We start from the raw sequence: 26,752 nt of genomic DNA on the forward strand, positions 1-26,752 counted from the left end.
TGGATATTGTGCGTCCTGTTGTTGTTCGGAAGGCTTGCGGGAGCAGAGTTGTATTCTGACGCCGGTTTCGACGGGCTGTTAACAAGAGATAACGATCGTCTCTGGCTTTGGTTGCTAGTGGACGGCTCTGTCCTTGTCTTCTTCGAACACTTCAAGTTGTTTGTAATCGATTCCACAATCGGGAAATCACACTTTGTGCCACTCCTATGGCATGTGACACCTCCCGCTGTAACTGACCAGCTTCCAACCTGCCGACAGCTCGCCATGTCAACGATTCTGGCAAATCACGTTGTTGCGCAATTTCACTACGTAGATTTGTGACGCACTAAACACAATGAGAACAAAGGTATCCTGGAGCTGGAATGTGTTGGCAGCGCCACACTACAAAATGATATCTGTTAGCGCCACGTCACTGATCAGGTGCACAGATGTTTCAAACGGTTCGTTTGCACGTTTGGCCTTCAGGATTTTAATCTGAACTGGACAAGATACAGTGTTATCACATTATTCGTAAGAAGTTTTACATGTGTTTTCATCTGATTCCCTAATTTTTTTGATCAATATATATTAGATAAATAGATAAATATACCCATTCTTCGCATGGAAGTCAAGGCCTGTGGAAGTATTACCCTCATTTCCGCGACCGCGAAAACTATGGATCTGAGACTAAATCGATCATTTTGGATTACTTTTACATCTCTCGGTATACCCCCCCCCCCCCCCCGCTGATTTTCGGCCCGCATACAATGGTATCTGAATTTGCAAATCATCGCTAATGGAAGTGTCACCATTGTTCTCAGCGATCACGAAAACTATGGATTTGACACTAATATTGGTCATTTTGTATTACTTGTACATGTTTCGGTATCCCCGCCCCCGCTTACTCCCGGCCCGCATACAATGGTAGCTGAATTTGCAAGTGATCACTAATGAAAGTGTCACCATTCATCTCAGCAACCGCGAAAAGTATGGATTTGACACTAATATCGGTCATTTTGGATTACTTTTACTTGTCTCGGTTCCCCCCCCCCTCCCCGCTGACTCCCGAACCACATGCGATTGTAGCTGAATTTGCAAATCATCGCTAATGGAAGTGTCACTATTGATCTCAGAGACCGCGAAAACTATGGATTTGACACTAATATCGGTCATTGTGGATTACTTTTATATGTCTCGATATCTCAACTCCCCCTTCCCGCTGACCCCCGACCCGGTGCCGCATAGCATGAATTTGGAAGTTAATGTGATCGGAGTTTCACCATTCATTTCAGCGACAGCGAAAACTATGAATTCAACACTAATATCTGTTATTTTATACTACTTTTACATGTCCCGGTAAACAACCCCTGAGACCCCCCTGGTTCGAATTTTGACAAAATCGTTTAACTCTGGTCTGGAGCCTGGACCAAGGTATTCGTGACTAAAATTTGGTAACTCTCGGTCAATTTGTCTGGTTCCCAAGCCGGTTCCCGTAAACGCCTCCCCATGAGACTCCCCTGGTTCGAAATATGAAAACAACTTTTCGTCTTGATCTCGGGCCTAGGCCAAGGTACCCCTGACCAAAATTTGGTAGCTCTCGGTCCACTCGTCTGGTCCCCAGGTCGCATAGAGACAGACAAACACACAAACAAACTGTTTATTTTATTTATATTAGATTGGATAGATTCTTGGAAATTATACCAGATTTTCATATTATCTTTCCGAACTAATTTTAAAGACCCGCTCCTACATATCTTTATATGTATACAGTATATCTATATTTATATCTATATATGTATATAACAAACGCAGGAATTACGTCATAAATAACGCTCCTGGAGAACCCCTTTCTCAAAGAAATTGCTGGGGAAACACTTGTACAAACTTCAGTTTTCGTACCGGATGATTACCGAGACCTGGTGGAAAAAAAAACTGCTTTTGCGTTCGAATTTAAAAAAAATAGTTCTCCTCAGGTTAGTATTCACTGATAATATTTTTATAAAATTTAAATTTGATGGGTAAATCAGTGGACTTTGAATACATCCACATCGTATCCACTGAGTTGCAAAACTGTGTACCTCCAGACATGGACGGCCGAAGAAAATTTTCTAGGAGAACATCTTCAATGTTTGCTATATTAGTCTGGCATTTAATGTGCATGGTTTGTTATATTACGTATACATTTTCGTGAGCCAGGGAAGTTCATTCTTATCAAACACGGAGATTATGAAGGAGCAGATCTACTGTACAAAATATAATAAAAACATCTCTTTCGGATTTCTATCATCCCGCAGTCCAACCCCGAGACGGAAACATAAGAGATAGGCAGTTTTTAAACAAGATAACGTGTCTAGCGAATGCTTTACATTGTGAAGATTATATTAGTGAAAATTAAACGAATATAATTTTACAACTTAATATACATATTACTAAATGTTTAGCTCCCCGTTGCTATGTTGTTAGCGATGCGCCTTTCTCGAACGAGGTTTGATTCATGGTAGGAGCTCATGTGTTTCAAATCCGACATTAAACTGTACGTTCACGTCTTGTAGAGCTTTGCTCCTAAAAACGACGCTAAACTATAATCTAATTTAATATTATTAATATTTAAAAAATAAAGACTTATCAATGTGACGTCAATTTGGCAGTCATCAAATCCATTTTATACTTTCACTTAATCCAGTGGATATTAATATAACAATTACGAGACACACGCGCATATAAATACTCAGAAACAAGCACATACACACGTACACATACACAAATATGAACACTTCAAATCTATTTACATGTGTTGGACTGCACTGCATCAAGTATCTTCTCATGTATCTGCATTTTCTGATTCATCCACAGATTTGTTATTTGTACGCATCAATCATTTTAGCATTTTCGGGAAGGTTCAGGGTTCGTTCTTCATTTAAAGAGTCGGTTCTCTGTATTGGAAACAGAATGAGGGGAGGGTGGGGGAATTTATACTTTATGAATGGATAACATTTTAAGAAATATATACAAAACATGCCGCTTCCGACGCAGCACTAAAGCATTTCTTTTAGCGGTGTACTACTAGTGGTACCCTGATGATAATACCCCCTCCCCTCTCAAATTGTAAAGTGAGAAGGGACAGAAACATCCCAGACACTCAGGGTTCAGTTGACAATAATAAAACTATGGGTATAAAAAAAAAAAAACAGTAAACATCTTGTGCAGAGTCACGTTTTGCTTATTTTTGAACATTTCTGTGAAATCAACAATACAACAGCGGAAATACTAACTGGTTTTATTACTCCAACCATCGCTTCAACAAGGGATAATTCCCAACGGTCAGTGTTCTCTTTCTCTTTTTCTGTCCTCGTTCTTATTCTCCACATCTTTAATGAAGTAGCGGGCGCCCAACCCCTCGACATTTGGACGTCTTTTCCTCTTGGTTTCGCCACTTGTTGAAGACAATCACCACAGCACTCTTCGAACACCTGACAAGTCCTGCAGTTTCCGAAATTCTCGTGCCGAGTACTTTCTGAGCGAGTACTTTCTTCAAAATAATATTAAAAATTATAGAAAGATTTTCGAGACATTCGAGTCGAGTCGAGATTTTTACCAGCTGTCTCGACTCGACTCGAGTCTCGACTCGAAAATTCGAGTCGAGAAATACGTTTGTCTCGACTCGTCTCGAATTTTACAAAGAGTGTCTCGACTCGAGCGCATCCCTACTTTTCATTGTTGCGTAAATATGATTGTTTCTATTAATGTGCAGCACCCCAGAAGTAATTCTGTCAACAGGTGTTCTTGATAGTCTTTTTCTTAACGATTGTGATGTATAGGTAGACTAGACTGCTCACCGTAAGATCATTTTTACGTGAGACTCTTTAGAACCGGGCTCTAACGTAAGTTGTAAAATCACTGTTGCGTGTTTGGTAGTTTGCACCCCGCGAAGAAGTTTTCGGTGTTCAACCTAAGACATGGTAATCAATTCCTCGTTGAGCATTAGTTCAATTCAAACTCACCTCCCTTTTGAAAACTCTACTTGTAAAACTTTCTTTAGTATTCGGTGCGGTCGAAATTTTCATTTATTTCACCCAAATTATGCTTCAGTGTTTGAGATTGCTTGACTCATAGATATTCAGTGTTATCATCCTTCCTTTTTTTGTTAACACTTTGGTTAAGATTCTCCTCTCAACAATTTCTCATTGCTGGGGTGGATAAAAGTTTTACAAGTAAAACAAGTATTGAATTTACTTCCCGCTTCAAGAACATGGATCAGATCATGGACCTTGAATCCACTCTGATATTGCAGTTTTCTAGAATTTTTGTTTCCGTCTTATTATTAGAAAATAAAAGAAGTAAAACGAATAGTACAAAATATTGAGTCAAAATTGTTCATAGACATTTGCATACAAAAATGTCTGATCATTAACTCAGTCCATTGTTTTTATTTAAAACACTATCATGTGGTGATTTAGTTTAACAATACTTTGTAGTTTGTCTTCATTCTCACGAAAGTCCTCAATATACAACCTTTGTTAAAATTTCGTTTAGTTGTTATTTCACCTTCCGTTATTATTTTCTATTGATATTGTTGAGCTTTCTCGTTTCAATTGATTTTACTTTTTCTAATATATATTAATACTATACTTTCCTACCTTCTCTAATTTTTTGATGTTCTGGTACTTCTATTTGCAAATTATTTCCCCTTAATATGTATATATACTTCTGTTATTTTCTATTCTACTTTATGTGCATCAGTTAAGCTTTACTCACATACATACGCTACTTTATCCCAGATATTGGTTGTGTTACTAAAGCAGGCATAACCCACTTGAATGTAAGTCTGGCTGTCGTAGACTTTCATGATCTGTATCACGAGAGTTATTTTTTCTTCCAGAAAATTTTGCCTGGTTAATAAAAATGTGACTAGGCTGTACTCAGACGTCGTTTTCTAAAGAATGTGTCCTGTACAAGTGTGACATATAATCGAAGTTGAACTTAATTTATCTTCCAGGTGGTAGCAAGCAGGCAAGTAAAGTGAATCCGCTATCAATTTCTGATGAGCATACCTGCCCTCAAAACACATTCTGCCCCATTGCAAGGTGTTAGTTTAAGCAACGAATTTTATATTTATGATGTTTTTATTTAGCTTAAATAATTATTCTAAAACTTCGATTTTCCAAGTTTTAAAAAAAAAAAAAAAGATTTTTAAATACTAGGAACTTTCAAACATATTGTATACGTAAATAAGAAACCGTACTTTAAACAAAGTATGACTTTCTCGTTCAGATGAAAGATGTTAAAACAATAATTATAATATACAATTTCAAGCCAATTGAATGTGTTAAGCTTCGGAAAAGAATGAAAGAGTTTTAACTAAACGTATGTTAACTTCATTAAGTGCTAATATTAAAATGAGTTCTTCTGAAATCGAACTCACGACTGTGTTCTTAAGAGTTATGCACTGTGTCAGGACAAGTGTTGTAAAATTTCCGGAAATTTTGAACCTGCCGGTAAAAAACCGTTTTGTCCGGTTTCTTTCCGGAAAAGTTGGAAAAATTGGGAAAATAACAAAAATCTTTGTATTAGGATAGTTTTACTAGTAATGGAACCGTTGTTTTTTCGAACGCGTGAAAAATGTAAGTTGAGAAATTTCAATATTGTGAATATTTAGAAAAGAAGCAATCGAAAATACAACTCTAGTAATTATTCATAAAAATTAGTAGTCTGCACTCATTTCCTTTATGTGCCTTTTAGTCTTTTACTTCTGGTTGTGCATTAATTATGGAACTTTTACAATTCCATACACACCTACCATCATGAATCGTTTCTCTTGCAACAAATAGGGCTCTTGAATGAAACCGAGTACTTAATGCACTCTTTGATCTGGTGAAATTTTGTTAATTTTAACCAAATTGCTTCTTAAAAGAGACAGTAGTATGCAAATTTCACTAATACTCATACACTAAAACATATAATTACTATTATTTAATATTCAAATTCAAACTTTAATATAAACTTTATGAACAAAATATTGTTTGTAAACAAATACCTGTTTCCTCGTTTGACAATTTATCTATATACAGTATATAAAAATGAAGGACACTATATTTGTAACTTAACAGATCTTGAACCACCATAATGATCTCGATAAAAATTTTCCACATAGATGACGTTCGGATCTGGTATATATATTTTAGGATTTCACTTTGAAGGTGCAACTTGGAGGAAAGAAGTGTAGAACAGATCTTAGTGTCGAACGCATAGTTTTCGGCGTTGTTAAGGTGAACAGTGATATTTCCGATAAAGCTTAAATTCAAAATCAGCACTGCAACTTGAAGGAAAGGGAGGGGAGATATATGAAATGTTCGAAAATGACCAATATTACTGTCAAATACATAGTTTTCGGGGTTGCTGAGATCAACAGTAACACTTCCGATACTGTTTAGATAAAAATTTAGGCCCGCAACTTAGGGAAGGGGGAAAGGGAAATAGTTAAAAATGATTGAAAATAGCCAATATCAGTATCGAATCCATAGTTTTCGGGGTCGCTGAGGTGAACAGTGACACTTTCGATGCCGTTTAGATCCAAATTTATCCCCGCAAATTGGGAAAGGGGGAGGTATATAAAAATGATGCAAAATGATCTATATTATTATGAATCCATAGTTTTCAGGGCAGTTGAGATGAACAATGACGTTTCTGGTCCAGTTTTAATCCAAATTCTACGCCGAAACTTTAAGGAGGGGAAAGGGGTGATATATAAAAAAATGATCGAAAGTGACTGGTATCAGTGTCGAATCCTCGGTTTTCGTGGTCGCTGACATGAACAGTTACACTTTTAATGGCGCTTAAATCCAAATTCTGCGCCGTGACCTGGGGGCGGGGATATATATATATATATATATATATATATATATATATATATATATATATATATATATATATATATATATATATATATATGGATTCGACACTAATCTTGGCTATGTTCGATCATTTGTGTATATATATATATATATATATATATATATATACAAATGATCGACCATAGCCAAGATTAGTGTCGAATCCATAGTTTTTGGGATTGCTGTGATGAACATAAACACTTCCGATGACATTTAAATCCAAATTCAGGCCCGCAACTTGGGTAGGAAGAGATACATAAAAATGACTGATAATGGTCGATATTAGTGTAAAATCCATAATTTCTGGTGTTGCTGAGATAAGTAGTGACATTTCTGATGCCGTTTAAACCCAAATTCATCCCCGCACCTTGGGGGTGGGAAGATATATAAATATGATCGAAAATAACAGATATTAGTGTTGAATCTATGGTTTTTGGGGTCCTGAGATGAACATTAACACTTCCGATGGTGTTTAAATCCAAATTCAGCGCCGCAACTTGGGGGAGGGAGAAGGGGAGGACATATCAAAATTATCGAAAATGGCCGATATTAATATCGAATCCATAGTTTTCGGGATGGCTGATATGAACAGTGACACTTGCGATGAAATTTAAATCCAAATTCAGCCCCCATTAGTACTCCTAAAGGGGGAGGGTGACATGTAAAGTAATTGGGAGTGACTGATACTAGTGTAAAATTCATAGTTTTTGGGGTCCCTAAGTTCATTGGTGACAGATTTGGTGCTCTTTATACCCAAAATGAAACGTATTCTGCTCGTGCGAAAAACGAATATTCTGCTAGTCTTTAATAATGAACAGACGTTTCACATGTTAAGTTCTTTAATATATTTGTCGCTGCTCAAATTTACGCACTTGTGAGGTGTACAGTGTATATTTAAAAAAGATCATCTCTCTTTTTGAGTTGTTCGAAAAATATATACAAATAAAGAGGGAATTTTAAATCGCAAACCAAAAAACTAAAAAGTAAAATTAAAAGCTGTTGATTTAAGTACTTTTCCTGCTAGCGAAACATATATATATGTGTATATATATATATATATATATATATATATATATATATATATATATATATATATATATATATATATATATATATATATATATATATGCTGCAGACGCGTTTCAGCAAATAAGATTAGCATCAGGCGAAGAAATAGTTTTTAAATTATATTTACTGGGTTTTGCCAAATTTTCCGAACAAAAGATTTTTTCTAATGGGTACAGAATTTCCAAAAATTTTACACAGCACGAGGAAGATACGTATCTCCGTAAAATATATATTTGATTCTAACATACTGGTATTAACTAAAATGATTCTGTCCCTGTTATTTTAACACTTCCCTGCTATGAAACGGTAACTTTATAATATTAGTTAAGATAATTTACATGCGTCTATATTAATTAATCTAACTAGGATTATATTTCAGTATCTTTTGTAGCCATAACTCAATTTTATTACGGTACTAACTTTAAAGGAGTGGTGCAAATATGTTTGTTGCCACAAAATTTCCCTATTCTAATATAAGAAACATAACTACTCAATGATCTTAACTGTAGACTAGTAAATATAAAATAGTTCTCATTTTAAAAGCATAATGTAGTAAAATATGCTAAAATTACAATTTTTCCCAATTTTTTCGTTTTTTTTCCAAGCTCGGGGAAAAAAAGTAAAAAACTGTCTTTTTACTCTAAATTTTCGTTTTTTTCCCCAGGCCTTTACAACATTAGTCAGGACGTGACCACAACCGTTATGACAATTGTCATAGGAATAAGAGCAAAACAAAATGTTTTATTAGGGTTCAAAATCCTGTTAATAGGAATCAAGTGTCTATCTACTCGAATACTCAAGAACGTCGACAATTAAAATATGTATGAAAAGTTAAATATGCTACATTACTACTACTACTACTACCAATAAAATAATAATAATAAAGTCATTTAAGAAGAAAAATTATAATAAGAGTTGGACCAAAAATCATGTGACGGTCCTGATAGGGAAAGTCTGTTATATCCACATCGCACATGGATAATGTTTAGGTTTTGGGCCTACCTCAAAAACACACATAACTTCCATATTAGAGTTCACCATCTTGGATATCATCACAGGTTTCCAAATTGGAAAGTTGACATGCAATACATGTATCGTCGCTGCACTTTGGAAAGCAGCTATGTAAGAGTTAACAACTTTCCAGGAGAAATAAAAAGTGCTCTCTCATCATTTACATGATTAACAACTGACATTTTTGTTTCCTCACTAGAAGCCGGTTAAGAATTCATACGAAAGGATGTAACACCAATTTTTGCCCATGCTCATACTGTAGTATATAAATCATTTTCAACGAAAATGTTGGATAAGAGTTTCTTGGTATGCAGCAAAGATTTGTAGTTCCTTTTCAGGAGTGTAATGCTGCTCGCCGTTTTGATACCCCAATTTAATGTTACCCCAATAGGGACCCCATATTCAACAACTATGTGCTCTAACTCATCAGTAGATTCATGGAGATAGACTTTAAAGCTGACAAAATTCGCAGTTGTCGTCCAGAAACGTCAACATATGAAAGAACCGTTATCGCTGTCCTCGCTTCCACGGTGTTTATCCCAAAAATATGGAGGGAGAAGAAGGTCGATATCATAAATATAGCCTACCTATAGCCACAGTTCGTACCTTTGATTAATGTATTTTAATTATTACGTATATTAGCAATAGATACACTGAAACATACACCAATCTCAACTTCTGAAAGCTAAGAAATTATTTATTTTACATCACTGTTCAAAATCATACAGCTAACTGTCATGGTGATTCTTTCAATTATTATACAACATCGCCTTGACAACCGTTTACATCACTATAGCAACGTATAAACAGCAATATATATATATATATATATATATATATATATATATATATATATATATATATATATATAGATAGATAGATAGATAGATAGATAGATAGATAGATAGAAAAAATGAAATCTTTGAGTTTTACGTCCCACGGTTATGCCGGTCAGACTAAAGGAGACGGTGTTCATGAGTAATGAATGAAATGGTGGAACGAAGAAAGTGGTAGGAAACGGGAGAACCCCGAGAAAACCAATGCACAGGGTGTTTGTCCACCACAAAGTTCACTTGGCGGGGGCTTGGATCGAAGATAGACAGATAGATAGATAGATATTGGTTACATTATTTCTTTCTTCTTATATTTTATGGCAAAATGCTTGAGCATTGCTGTCCTGGTTACGAAATAAATATACAAAATACAACGTTATTGTTGTATCTGGCTCCAGAGATTCCTTAAATTATATGTGATTTAAAGAAGAATCCTGAATCGTACAGTAGTTTATATGACATATATACAGTATAGTCCCATTATTTTTTTAACTGCCCTTATATTACAAATTCATTATCATCATTTGTTTTAATATTTATTTTAATATCTTATTTTATTACATTCTTTTTCACAATAATTAATTTAATTTTACTTAAGTAACGGCGAAATAGGGCATAAATCGTAACGACCATTAAAGAAAAAGAAACAAACACTAATTGGTATCACTTTAAAATTATATATGGAACAAAATTATTTTATCAAGAAGTAATTGAAAAAATCAAACTCTATTTAAATTAGCTTTGAATATTACTTCTTGAATAATCCAAGTTTTAATAATCTACAATCTTTTGCTTCTTTTCATATAAAACGAATGAATTATTTGTATGATATAATTAAGTCTAACACCAAAACATTCCTTTACGAATGATAATCAACATGTGTTTAAAACAATTTCACCAATTGAAATAAGTATCAGTTTACACCATCTAGTTTTATTTGTTGAAATATTCTTCAGTCCGTCCAATGCCAACAAACGTTAGGTTAAACTAGTCCTGTACGCTGTGTCAATTAAATCACAAAGAGCAATCTTGTGCATTAGTATATGGAGAATTAGACTCATTATTTACTTGTCTTTTACTATAGCATGTTCTGCCATCTATTCCACTACTATTATCAAACCTATTACGATTAACTTTATTATATTGGAAGTACCTATTGTTCCTGTATCTATTATTTCTGAAAGCAATGTTATTATTTGCATTGTTTCTAGATGCATCACCGTTATGTCTGGAATTATAATGTTCAGTATTCGCACTGGGTTTAATGCTAGTGTTACGTATAGGCAGTGAATAATTTTGATTGTTAGGTATTTTCTTATTTGCACCATACTGAACAGACATCTGATTTTCATAATTTTGAACAATCAAGAGTAAGTGCTTGAAGTTCATACACTGGCAAGAAAGTAACACTTGCTGTAACTTATATGGTAATAAAATCCTGATTGATGCTATAATTCAGGAATCTGATTAAAATGGATTGAGTTGTTTCAATTGATTGTAGGTATTTATGACGAAATCCATAATACTGTCATCTATACAATTATCATATCTTTTATTACGAATTTGGTTGTCTCGATTAGCTACAATAAAATCGTTTTCAAAATTTGCCAACAAAATCCTTTGGAAATCTTCATTCGTACGTAATCTAGTCCTGATTGCTATGTACTAAGTAAAGCATGGTGCAAGTAACAGATAAGACAAGATTTTAAGAAAGTTAGATTTATCTATACCAATTAAATCGTACTCTTCCTAAATCGCACTCTAACCCAATTGTTTCAACAAAAGTACTATCGGTAATATCATCTGCTCTACCACTAAACTTTGTTAATGCTAAAATTTCACTGAATTTTAAAGGTAAATTTGCCTGCTGAAGTTAGGCTTAGTACACTCATATTTTCTAGATGGTCCACGTGTTCTGTCCTCTTCTATCTAAATTTCAGGTTCTGTGATGGTCATTATGCTTCTTGTTACATCTTGCGGCCTTCTGTTAGCAGTTGGTTGACCTACTGGTGTATTAGCGATTTGTGATACTTCCAAGACTGCTTTTCTAATATGAAGATTCCGGTTTCTTTTCGAATAGTCCTGGTAACTATTGCTGAAATCTAAGAATTCACGAATTTGAGCAGAATGATTGTCAATCTGAGCAGTGTTATTACCAATCCGCTCTCCTTTTTCATTAAACTTATTCCTTAGATGTTGTGATAGTTGTTCAAATTTGGCACTGTGATTTTGTTCTAATTGTTCAAGTCTAGCACTATGATTTTGTTCTAATTATTCCAGTTTGTTGATCATTTGAACAAATTTGTGGCTATGAGATCCAACGTAGCTGTCTTGGTTTATCTAACTGTTGAAATTTACTTGTCATTTGATCAAATTTATTGTTATGAGATTTCAAGTTCAATTGACTTGACAATTGATCAGATAATTGAACACTCTGAGATTAAAATTTGTTTTCAATCAGTTCTTTCATCTGCTGTATAAAGTATTGGAATTCAGAATTAGGTGATTCTGAAATCGGTTTGTTTCTTCCAATTTCATCCATCCTCTGATTGGTGTTAATCAATCTTTACTTACGTAATATCATCAACACTATTTTGAATAATCTTACTATTCCTGAGATAAAATAAATTTTCCTGGAGTAGATACCAGAATTAATATATAACCATATATATATATCGCCACAGTTCGTATATTTGGGGGGCGCGGTGGCTCAGTGGTAGGGCGTTCACTACCGGTGCTTGGGGTCCCAGGTTCGATCCCAGTTCGCGCCGAGTGGATTTGTGGTGGACAAACACCGTGCTCGTTAGTTTTCTCGGAGTTCTTCCGTTTCCTCCCACTTTCTTCATTCCACCATTTCACTCATTGCTTATCATCACCGTCTCCTTTAGCCTAACCGGCATAATCGTGGGACGTAAATCTTAAAAATTTCATTTCATTTAGGAAGTTCGTATATTTTGTTAATATATTTTCATTATCTCATACATTAGAAATACATACACTGAAACGTACATCAATCTCAACTTATTAAACACTATATTTAATAAGAAATTACTTATTTTACATCACACTTCAAAATCACACAGCTAACTGTCATGGAGATTGACAGCCGTTTACGTCACTATAGCAACGTACAAACAGCAGTATGTAAATTAATCTACAGATATTTGTTACATTCTTTCTTTCTTCTTCTTCTATTTTATCTCAAAATGCTTGAGCACTGCTTCCCTGACTACAAACGAAATATATAAAATACAACGTTATTGTTGTAATACGTAGAATACATTTGACTAGCAAGTGGAACTCACACAAAATCCGGACGCACCAGCGTATGACAGAGAAGAGTCTAGACAGTATTAAGCAATTTTCCAAATGGGAGATGGAGGAAAGGACAACTAACCCGGATAGCATGTTATTACCGACGAGCGGAAAAGTAATGAAACAAACCTATCTATTCTGAATTAAGAGTAATCCACGTATCAGACACAGTGGGCGCGAAAATGTTATTTCTGGTGTGGTAGCTATGACATCAGTATTATCGGAATATTATTCAACTATGATACACTGAACGCCCCCAAATACCTGTGACAGCTGTATGAGGAGACCATGTTGTCAATTTTTTTAGGGATGGCTAATACTTAACGTCCTTCCAACAGGATAAAGCTCTTTAACACTATGGATTGGTGTGAGAAAATACCTGAATCAGCAGTTTCCTGATAGTTGGATCGGCTATCTGGGACTGGTGGACTGGTCATCACGCTATCCGGATCTTACGTCTCTTGACTTCTATCTGTGAGGTCACCTAAGGCCATGGTATACTGTAAAAAATTCCGGAATTTACAGCATTTGGAATAGCGAACTGAGATTTGATGTTCTTCAGAAGAAGACAAGGAGTGTGGTGTTTTCAGTTGTTGCACACACTGACCATTTGGTCATATGTTGTGATCATTTCGGGTATTTTAATATGAAAGCACTAACATGATTGCAGTGATAGAGATTTTTGAGGACCTCTCTAAAACGAACATAATCTGGTGACAATGTAGGCCCCAATATAAAAATTTGTTTTGTGCTATATGGCTTTCGGTATGCCCTGCTAATACGGTATATTAAAAATGATTAAGCAAAATTAAAACATTGAAAGCAAGAACGATAGGAGAAGAGATTTTTTTAAGTCTCAGAGGACAAGAAAAGAGAATGAAGGAACAGAGGATGCTGGTAAGCTGAAGATTCTACTTAACTGACGTATGTTATTACAGATTCTAACTCGAGAGGAAATAACTCCTACTACACTTGTTAGTTGAAGTTTCAAAATTTATATAAGAATATTTTCCGAAAGCATAAGGGTATTTCTGTTCATCTGAAGTGGTTTTTACCTTTGGATAAAATGTTGATTGTGCTTTGTCTTGAAAGCGGGTACAAGATCGGGAATTTCTTCCGATATTCCATTCTCTTCCGCCAAAGATAATGTCCAAGGAACAGACACTACATTTTCAAGTACAATACTAGCGAACATAAGAGTTCCATGAGTGTAAGACATGAGTTGAAGCATTCATTCTCATAAAACATATCAAATCCAATTCGTAAAATGTGAAAGAAAAAGTATCGTATCATGTCATGTTCCTGTATGATTATAGTTCATCTCCGTCCACCTGTATATATATATATATATATATATATATATATATATATATATATATATATATATATATATACAGATGGTGATCAGAAAAATGGAAACACCTGAACGAAATTGCAACTTACCACATTAATATGGTGTCGGACCACCTTTCGCCTTCAGAACAGCCTTGATGTGACGTGAGATGGAGGCATAGAGGTCGTGAATGGTAGCAAGTGGAATTTTATACCATTCCTCGTGCAGGGCATCGGCCAGTACTGTGAGAGAGGATGGAGGTGGAAACCGTCGCCGGAGTCGTGTTTCCAAGACGGACCACAGATGTTAAATTATGTTGATATCTGGGAATTGGGCGGGCCCGGGGAGGTGTTGAACTTCATCCCGATGTTCCTCAAACCACGCTGCAACAACGTCAGCAGTGTGAATGGGTGCATTATCATCCTGGAAGATTGCGTCATTGTCCGGGAGCAACATCCGGACCATAGGATGCAAGTTGTCTCCTAAAATTGCGACATAATCGTTGGCAGTGATTCGTCCGCTATGTATGACTAGAGGACCCAATGAAAACCATGATATGGCGGCCCACAGCATCACCGAGCCGCCGCCATGTTTCATAGTTGGGCGGAGACACTGCAGATCATAAGCTTCTTTGGGCGTTCTCCACACATAAACACGGCCCGTGGTTGAGAATAGGATGAAGGATGACTCATCCGACCATATCACACGTTTCCAGTCCTCAACGGTCCAAGTTGCATGGTTGCGGCACCATTTGCGGCGTGCGAAAGCATTATGGTCCCTGATGAGCGGTTTGGCCCGTGCAAAACGACCCCGTAAGTTCATGTCATGTAATTCGCGGCGGACTGGGATTGTCGAAACAGGGTGGGGGAGGTGCTGATTGAGTTCCTCCGTCACTTTCTCGGCAGTGGCACGACGGTTCTGCGTGACAATGCGCTTTAATACCCGGCGTGACCTGTCACTCATGATTTTCTTCCGCCCACTGTTCCGCTTCCCCGATGTGGTTTTCCCTTGTTTTGTGTAGGCCGTCATCACCTTCGACACTGTCCCACGCGACACACTTAACACAGTAGCCACTGCCGTCACACTCACTCCAAATAACCGCGCACCAATAATTTGCCCTCTTTGAAAATCTGATAGGTCTCCAATTTTACACTACCTCCGTCTGCTGCAGCCACTGGACACTGCTGTTCCACTGCGCCTAACGTAGTATGGAGACCGACCTAACACACCACCACCAGCGGTCCGGCGCTGCGAGCGCCATGACACCACTGCCAACCCATACATCTGACGTGTTGCCAACTACAGGTGTTTCCATTTTTCTGATCACCATCTGTATATATATATATATATATATATATATATATATATATATATATATATATAGGAGGAGAGATCAAAGAGTAATCCCCCCTGTGTCACAAAAATGTATTAATGAACATAGAACAAGACAAGCTATTGCAGAGCATAGCCTGAACTGTTCTCTACAGTATCTTCTCCTTCAACATAGTCTCCATGAATTTGAACACATTTACGCCATCTTTGTACCCAGGCGTCAAAACTTTTTAGAAAAATTCAGGAGGTTGCTTTTGACCCATGATTTTTCAGTTATTTTTACTTCATCCAAAGCATTGAATCGGCAACCATTTAGTTGTTCTTTTAAATGGCCAAACAGATAAAAGTCAGAAGAGGCCAAATGAGGGCTGTAGGGTGGGTGAGGCCTGACCAACCCATGTTCGCAATCGCCTGAGCTGTGAAAAATGATGTGTGTGGGCGTGCATTATCGTGATGGAGTTTGATGAAATGAATGTCTTTTAGTGGTCTCTTCTTTTGTAGTGCTTCTGTAAGTTTCCGAAGTGTGTTTACGAAAGTGTTGCTGTCAATTGTGGCACGATCTTGCAGGGAATCAACAAGAATAACACCCTGTGTATCCCAAATGTATGTTGCCATAATCTTCTGGGTTGATCTGGAAGACTTGAATTTCTTGGGATGGGGAGAATCACTGTGACGCCATTCTTTGGATTGCATTTTGCTCTCAGGGTCATACAGGTATGCCCACGTCTCATCTCCAATGACCACATTTTTGAAGAAATCTTGATTTTCAATTACAAATGCGTCCAGGAGCTCTTGAGAAATGTCCATTCGCCTCCTCCGATTATCAACAGTCAATTGCTTAGGTACCCACTTAGCACACACTTTGTGTATCCCATGTCAGCAATTATTCCTTAAGCATAGCCATACGAGATGTTCAATGCATCAGCAACACTCTAAACTATAATGCTCCTGTCTCCTCGAATCAGTTCCTCAGCACGTTCTCGATTTGCATCTGTGATCAATGTTGTCGGCCGGCCGCTTCTTGGTTTATCAGCGATTTCTGTTTCTCCGTTGCTAAGCTTCTTCACCCAGCGCCGTACATTGCTAATGTCCATTACCGCATCCACATAAATATTCTTGAAGAGCAAATGGATTTCTTTACGTGGACAACGTGGATTTCTTTACGTGGACAACTTCAAAACTATGAAGAAAGATAAAATTTGACGTATTATACTTAAAATGACGTATTTATATGAACTTTGTAAAACAATTATTGATTTAATTTTCTTTTATAACATAACACAATTCTTTCTGGTATGTCTTACTTGAAGTTCTCGAGATTACATAATTTTAGGCAGTGATGCAAAAATGAACAGTCTATACCGTATATCCAGAACTGTTTGAGATGTCGAATTTTTGCAAACGGCATTCTGATTTATAATATTGAGTTAGATACTCATTTAGACAGTTTTCGAAATAAAGCTATTGAAAAAAGTCAAATTTTTAATCTTTGTGACTTCGAACAGATATCTAATATCACGATTACAGAATTAAGCACTAAAGTACTTAGGATGTACAATGCCTTGTCTATCTCACTTGCGTTATTGCTGTTGTAGAGATCACTAAAACTTAAATGTATGTTATACGGTAGTGTCCTTAGTTTACAAATATGTATTACAAGTGTGGTATTGTATGATTTCATTTTACATGTAAATTTGAAATGTATAATAATCCGACGTAGTGCCATTTAAAAAAAAATACAATCCTGCTGCCGATATTTGCACTGTACAAATTTTCATTGTTTGTTGTTCACTATTTCAAAAATCGTAGGGGCGAATAAATGTAAATGATCCGCCCTTTTTATACCTATATATGTTGGTTTACTTTGACTTGTAGAACAGTGCTCTGTGTTCTTTGGGCACCAATTTTGGAACACCCGATATATATATATATATATATATATATATATATATATATATATATATATATATATGCGCGGATCCAAGGGGAGGGCTATAGGGGCTATAGCCCCCTCCTTGATGCTCGATATACACTGGATGAAATAGGTTTCAATCTTACTTTCTTTACATTGGATATAAAGCGGCAAACTATGGTTTATCCCCTCCATGGCATAAGGTCTCAAAACTTCGAATCTAAAAGTCACAGGGAGTCAAGCATAACGTCATTTGCTAGCCAACAGTTGAAAGTAGTACATATTAAAAGTGTATGAATTCTTATAACCAGACTTAAGTCATTGCGCCGTGAAGATGAGTTAACTTTCTTCAAAACTGTGCGGTATTTTGTATATTTATTCTCATAGAAGTTATGGCATCCACCCAGTGACAGAAGCAACCAACACAAAATAATGCTAAACAATTTGCAGAAAGTTATGTACAAACAGCAGCTTGACGTTTTGTTGCCACATAATCTGTTTCAATCAATTTACTTGACTGAATCGGCAAATCTTCAATGAAACAGAAAGGAATCGACAAGCAGTTGATCATGAGTGATGAAAACTGAATAACCTATAATGGAAATGTGTGGGAAAAAATCGTGATCGAAGCGATTATAAGATTCACAGTTTATGGCAAAACTCACACTAATGCGCAGAAAGGTTCTACTGTACGTTTGGTGAGATTGGAAAGTATCGTGTATCAAGAACGATAGTTTGGAAACTGTGTTATTGATAATTGGCAGGACAACACCCAGCAATTCAAAAGAAACGAATGGAACTGGTCATACGAAAGCGTGTCGAATCCTACACTGACAACTTCAGAAAATATACATTTTTAATGACCCGTCAGAAATTTGAGAGAACTTGACTGGGAGTTTTCAATTCATCCACCGTATACTACGGACTCAACACCATAAGACTCAACTCTTTGTTTCAGTCTCTGCTCTGTACTCTGAACAGTGTTAATTTAGTTTCAAAAGAGGCCTGCTAAAACCATATTATCATGTTTTGATAAGAAACATAAACGTTCGGAAAGTAAATGCTCAACCCAACTTTTTTGGGAAAATTAGTAGTTCAATTTTTTGAAACATATATATACATACAGTGTGTTCATGTATTAAATCCACGGGTGAAATTCTGACACTGAAACAATAAAAGCAGTCCATATGAACATAAGGCGAAAAACACGTTGTTTCAAAGTAACTTGGAGGCTGCTTATCTCGAGAACTATGAGAGACATCAAAGGAAGTTAAAGACTTATTAGTGGAACTAGTACACTGTCTATCTAAATAACCATGTTTCAGAGTTGGAATGTATAGGCGAAACGAGTTTTATAGAAGGAGATGCGGTATAGGTTCCGCTTTTCCACCTCTGTCTCTAAAATCATGTGCGCCGGTACAACCCAACTCTGAAACATATGCATTTAGATAGAAGTGTACTATTTCCTCTAACATGTCACTAACCTACTTTGATATCTCTCATAGATTTGGAGCTAGACAGCCTCAAAGTCTCCATTTCGGCATCTCGTAACTTCGAAACTATTCGTTTTTTGCCTTATGTTCATATGGACTACCATTTATTTACCATTCGCCAAATACTCGAAAAAAAGTGGGAATACAATACCCCTGTACATCAACTATTTATTGACTTTAGAAAGGCGTACGACTCGGTTAGGGGAGAAACGTTATACAACGTTCTTACAGAACTTGGAATATCGAGAAAGGTAATTAGATTAATTAAGATATGTTTAAATGAATCCGAAAGTAAAGTCCGCGTAAGAAAATTTTTGTCCACGAGCTTTCACATCGAAAATGGCCTGAAACAAGATGTGTTGTCGCCATTATTATTTGACTTCGTTCTGGAATACGCTATAAGGAAAATCAAAGATAGCAACCAGGGCCTAGAGTTGAACGGTATTCACCAGGTTATGGCATATGCTGATGATGTAAATTTAATAGGGGATGATAGGAGAACAATAGAAAGAAATGCAGAGATATTATTAAAAGCTTGCAGGGACATGGGTTTAGAAGTAAATGCAGAGAAAACTAAATACATGGAAGTGCGTCGGGAGCGGAATACAGCAAATTATGGATGCGTTAAAATATTAAATAATACTTTTGATAAAGTGGATAGTTTCAAATATCTAGGATCAATATTAACAGAGGAAAATCATATTCACGGAGAAATTAAATGTCGACTAAAAGCAGGGAATTCGTGTTACTATTCGGTTCAAAATCTCTTGTCGTCGCGAATTCTGTCGAGGAATTTGAAGCTTAAAATATACAAAACGATAATCATGCCTGTTGTTCTGTATGGCTGCGAAACATGGTCACTTACTCTGAGGGAAGAACATAGATTGAAAGTATTTGAGAACAAGATCCTGAGACGAATATTCGGACCCAAGAGGAACGGGAATGGGGAATGGCGGAAACTTCATAACGAGGAATTACATAATTTATATGGTTTACCCAACATTGTTATGGTCGTCAAGTCTAGGAGGCTTAGGTGGGCGGGTCATGTAGCTAGAATGGAAGAAAGTAGAAACGCTTTAAAGACTTGACTGCAAGACTAATCGGAAAACGACCATTAGGAAGAGCTAGGCGCAGATGGGAGGACAATATTAAGATGAATCTCGCAGAGATTGGAATACAAAGTAGAAACTGGATTCAGTTAGCTAAGGATAGAAGTCAGTGGAGAGCTTTTGTGAACGCGGCATTGAACCTCCGGGTTCCATAGGCCATAGAGTTAGTTAGTTAGTTCATATGGACTTTTTCTTATTGTTTAGGTATGAAGATTTCACCAGTGGAGTTTGCTACATAATGAAAGAATATACTGTGTATAGCTCAGTCTCCTAATCAAATCAAAATAAAACAAAATATTTTAGTGAATAGGGTACGTTATTTTCAAGGTCATGGAATAAGGTACATTATAACGGTAACATGACTAGAATTTCCACTTTCTGGTTTGACTACTTTGTGGGATCACATGATTTTTATTAATTACTTTTTGCTGAATTCTAAGGTTTATCAAAAACACTTGCAGGTTAAGTCTCAGAGATGACTGAACGGCGCCACTGTGTTCTAAGTAGTTGATAATTCTTGGCACCACAGAACGCTTGAAAGCTTTCTATGGTTTCAAGAAATGAACATCAGCATTAAGAACAAAAAATAAGAAAAAAAGATTGAAAAAGTATACAGCTCTTGACTTATGTGAATCAACCATCATAAAGCTCGCCGTAGTGAACAATTTATGGGTTTCGAACACATTCAAGAAGATGCTTTTAGATTAGGCGTATGTCAGAGAGGCCTGACATAAATACGTTTATAAATTTTATTCTTTTTCAAAATACCGGTTTCAGTCACCATGTATTCTTTATATGGTTTGGTTTATTGAATACTTTAGTTGACCAGGGTCCAGAGTTTCTGCTACATGCATTTAAGAAAGTTATTTGTTGACGTTCCAACTATAAAACTAGAAGTAAAAGTAGTGTTTGCATCACTCTTAAGAGTATTGCGTCACTATTAAGCGAAATTAAGTCACAATAGATACAATATAGCAATTAACTGTGCATTTCTTTTCTGAATATATAGTACGTAAATGAAGACATGACCTTTTATGGCAGAATAAAAACTTGACGAATGGGTATTAGAAACAAACCAGAGGGGCACCCGCGCGAGGGGTCAATCCGGTTCAGACCCCTCGACATACATTTGTACACTTTCTTAATGTATATATATATATATATATATATATATATATATATGTATATATATATATATATATATATATATATATATATATATATATATATATATATATATATATATATATATATATATATATATTAGAATATAGACGGCACTACGTAATGTCTTCTATTATTGCACTCTCCAAACTTTGGACCCCTCCCAACAGAAATTTCTCGGCCTCGCGTCTGAAACAAACGGCACACGTTGTAGAGCCAGAAAGAATATGTTTCCTCTATTGACTTCAAAACTGCTAATGGGAATTTGCCTTATGTACCTCATTTTGTTAGTTCAGTGATATATTAATCACTATGGTATATACTGTGTCCTTTGAAATTTTGATTTAGAAAAAAAGATTAAGTTGTAGAGCTAAACATAATTTTGGGTTATATTTCATTGTCCATATCGTGTTCCGTCGTCTTAATAGTATCATAATAGAACACGATATAATGCTAGAATTTTTGGTAGGTATACGTTTGACGGTTTCTAAAAACAAGTGTACTTACCCCCGTATACTATTAATTCTTTCGTAAATTAAAGGTAAGTATACGATAGACTATAAGAATATTAGGGGGTTTATGCCGTAGAGTCTCATTTATGACCCATTATATCCCTGGTCATAATAAAACATTTGATGAAGGTATACTTCAGAATCTGCATCTTAATAGGCGCCGTGGTTAACGCATAACATCAATTTCCAGTTTATCTTTTTAACGTTTTAGAAAAGTACGAATAATAATTTACATTCACTGATATCATCTCATTCAGCTGGTATGATCAATCATTTGATTTTTTTCGTTGTTTTCCGTATATAAAAAAGAAAATGTCTTGAATGACTCAATGACTGATCAATACCCAGGCCAAATTCTTTAAGCTTGCAATTTTAAATTTGGGCAGTAGGATTTGTGACATAAGGTATCACTGAAGAATAACTCTTGGAAAATTGACGACGAAAGGGAGATAGTGATGTTAATTATTATATTAAACTGTCCATATCTCGGAATCTCTTAAGGTTAGGGACATGAAATTCGGTATTTGGACTTCTCACTTAAAATAATTAGGTAAGTGTTTCAGTGCTTTTATTCATTTTAAATTTGGAAAGAGGAAACGTTGGTCGGGTAAAAGTTATACTGATAACATTGTAATAAAGGTTTCTCACTCGAAACGCCTTAAATTTAGAGACATAAAATTTGATATTTTACTTTTCATCAAAAATAATTAAATACGTGTTTCGACCATTTTAGATGTTTGACCTACAGCGGAAAACAATGAATGAAATTGTTTCAATAAGCTGCGCATTACAGAAGTTCGAATTTTGTACGAGACTTTGAGTTCAGACAAATTTCCTTTGAAAGGGGCAGAAGGAAGCATGCAATATTGCACACAGTAACTCGTGTTGACATTCTCTAATTCCTGATAATATTATAGAATTACGTTTCAAACTAAACTCACTTTATCCTCACAAAAGTTCTTGACTTCCATCTTAGTTCATTCTCAAACTTTAACCACCTCTCTTACACCTAAATTCTGCTTAACTCTTGTTTCTCAGTTCCCCTTGACTTAATCTCTTGTTCAGATTCTGCTTCTCACTCTTCCTAACCTTATATCTCTCTCAGAAACTTCGGCCCTTTGCCTGTAAGATATAGCAGAAAGTGAAGAGTACCCCCATGAGAGTTTAAGAGTGTATGGTTTCAGTCAGTAATGTAACACTCATGCTGCCTGAAAAAAGATGCAAAAATTAATGTACCAATCATCATGAGTTTCAACTTATCGTCAACTGGAAAAGAATTATTGTCATATGGGATGGACTGCTTCATTAAAAATACCAATGATATAGTTATTGGGAGAGCATCACTAATTGATTGGGTAGGAAGTTTACTGGTGCAATTTGTTGATGTATTTTTCCATAGACATGTTATATCTACAACCACAGAAGATTTTAACTATAAGACAAGAAGTTTAAAACAAAGTATCATTATAAAACAGAAGGTATAGACCACCCTAGGTCTAGAAGTGCTCCCTTTCGGGGACATGACTAGCTAAAAATTTAAAGGATACTTGCAAAATGATACATAACTCAAGAACAGAATTTCGGATCGAAGTCGGGTGCAAGGTTCTCTCTATTATTTTTAGTTTCACATTCCATTAATGCACAATTGGAGGGGTTGTAGGAGTGGTGTAAGGGTTACAGCAAAGAAACTGGAGAACTCCTAGACCATTTTATTAAGAGTTAAATGACAAAACGTAAACAGCAATCAAGTATAATATAATAGTAGAAGAATACTATTAGAATTGGAAAGCAGATTTATAAATGGTTGCTTAAACTTTGGAGTACCAAAATATAAATTTTACTTAAATGCCCAAGACGAGGTCAATTTGACTCCATAGGTTTTTTTGTGACTCTAAAGAAACAAAGAGATAAGGATATTCTATTGTTACAATACAAGCAATGAACATTTATTGTAAAGAGGAAAATGTGCCACATAAGAGAAACTAACAAAATGAGGTTGGCGCCAAAACTCGCTTGCACGAAAATGCCATTCCCTCAGCGCCACCTGCATTTGGCGGGATGAAAAGTTTTTTTCTACCCTCTTCTCGGAATATGATTGAAAACTCTTTTATTCCATGATTGACCAAGATGAGGTCATTTTCCATTTCTGTAAATAAAAAGACAAATTAGATTCTACGATACTTGCTAAGTGTACAAAATTATTCAAGAGATTCTTATATAAGCATTCCTAGAAGACCATTTCAGCGTATATTTTTTAATGCAATAAAAAATAGATGTCTCGCTGGGGTCAAATTGACCCCATCTTGGTACTCCAAGGGTTAATTTACTTTATGTCAGTACAGAATAATTTCTCGAAGGAAGAATTGAAATAAAACAAACCATTTAGTGTCTCACGGTCATGCTTTTTAAGCGAATGGAGATGGATGATGAATGAAATCTAATTATTATGAAACTTATAAATTAATAGTGTGAGAGGAAACTGGAAATTGTGAGAAAACTCACAAACACGATTATATCCATCACAAATTCCGATGATTTGCAATCGAATCAGAGACTCTTTGCACCAGAAGTGCGTGCTTTATCACTGAGCCATCGTGCACCTACCTCGGAAAAAGAATATGACTACGATATATGAATCTGAATACTGAATACTATGTGAGTATTATGAATACTACTGAGTATTATGACACTGAATACTATGTGTCATAAACCAATGTACTAAAAGCACAGGTGATCAAAATGAGTGAAATTCGTTGTCGCTTTTGTTGGGAAACAGAAAATACGTATTTCTAAATCAGTTATTCTCAAGTGGCAGGTATCAATCCTCGAGAGTCACAGATAGATTATCGCTTGTAACTGTCAATTTGGTTTTCAATACGTTTTGTATTTGTTTTTATTATTTGCAAGGAACATTAGGATCGTATGGGACCAATAAAAACAAGCTCGTAGTATTCAAAAAACTGAGAACAGCTGTCGGAAAGCAATTGTAGAAATACAAATTACCTGAATACTGTATTCTGAAATCATGCAACTTAGAATTATGACTGTTAAGTATTATTAATCATGTCACGGATAACGAAATGATTTAGACAGATTTAGTGATAGTTTGATAGTGGCGATGGTTTGGGACGAATAAATAGAGATCTATGATGCCGACGTAGAAGAACTTAAAGCCAGATGCCAAAAATATGTTGTAGTGGCATGAGACTACGTCGAAAAATAACATACTTAACTTGAATTCACATCTAATGATGTCTAGACATTAATATGTGTTATTTACTGGTTGTCTTTCATATTTGCGTATTTCACATTATGATGTGTAGCAATTAGCTGGCATTGTAAGATCAATTTTACAAAACCTAGATCATTGACAATAATGAATGCTGCAACTCGTCATAATTTATTAGTTTGTTAACTAATCATCATCATCATAATAGGTATTCTGCTCTTAGGGTAGGTCACTTGCCACAGCTGAGAAGCTTCCATGCTCCACGGTCCTCTACTAACCGCTTCGTCTTCACGATGATCTTTCTGTTATCATCCATTAATTGTAGTTTCCTTCGCCCCCTCTCTCTTTCCTGCCATCATACCACCTAGGACGTCTTTTATGATAGAATTTCTTCTTAGACAATGTCCCAACCAGTTTCTCTTCTTCTCAGTAACATCTAGAAGTGTTCTTTGCTCTCCGCCATTTCTAACAACCTCCCATTCGTTTTCCGCTCGACCCAACTAATTCTTTCCATTATTCTCCACACCCACACGTCCAAGGCTTCCAGTAATTTTTCATCACTTCTGCGTAACATCCATGTTTCCCTTGCATAAAGTACAACACTCCACACGATGCATTTTATTAGTTTTTTTTTCTCAACTCTTTATTCGAGGTTCCTCAAAACAGACTTTTCTCATTCCTAAAAGCTTCTTTCGTCATTTCTATCCTTTCTTTTATTTCACGTTCGCAATTTACGTCATTACAAAGAATACTACTCAGATATCGAAAACTGTTCACTTGTTCTATTTTTTCCCCTCCCACTTTTATATTTGACACAGGCCGCTTCGTTCCAGTCACCATAACTTTTGTCTTTCTAACATTTATTTTCATTCCATATTCCTCAAAGCCCTTCATCAGGTTTTCTAACATCTTATTGATTTTCTCTTCAGATTCTGCAACAAGCACAATATCGTCTGCAAATCTTATGTATCTAATCATTTACCTCCTACTGAAATGCCGTCTTCAGCATGTAAGCTCTTTTTCACGATCTCTTCAAGATAGATATTAAATAGTGTTGGCGAGAGACAGCATCCTTGTCAAACAGCCCTTCCAATTCCACTCTCCTCCATCAGTTCTTCCCCTATCCTAACACTTATTTGTTGGTTAATATATATGTTTCTTATGAGTCTTCGATCTTTACATTCCAACCCAATCTTCCTTAGAACTCCTAACAACAATTTCCAATTCACGCGGTCAAAAGCCTTTTTACTAGGAATGCGCTCGAGTCGAGACACACCTTGTAAAATTCGAGACGAGTCGAGACAAATACATTTTTCGACTCGAAAATTCGAGTCGAGACACGAGTCGAGTCGAGACGGCTCGCAAAAATCTCGACTCGACTCGAATTTCTCGAAAATCTTTCTATAATTTTTAATATTATTTTGGAGAAAGTATTTACTCAGAAACAGCCTTGAAACCAATTCAAGTGAGCATCCATGCATAGACGTAACTGACGGGGGGCAACTCCCCCCCCCCCACATTTCATAAGTTTATTAGGATAGTCATTCAGTGTTATCTATGAACTGAGCTGAA

Source organism: Thermobia domestica, chromosome 2, assembly GCF_964235325.1.
Source record: "Thermobia domestica chromosome 2, izTheDome1.hap1.1, whole genome shotgun sequence".
NCBI lineage: Eukaryota > Metazoa > Arthropoda > Insecta > Zygentoma > Lepismatidae > Thermobia > Thermobia domestica.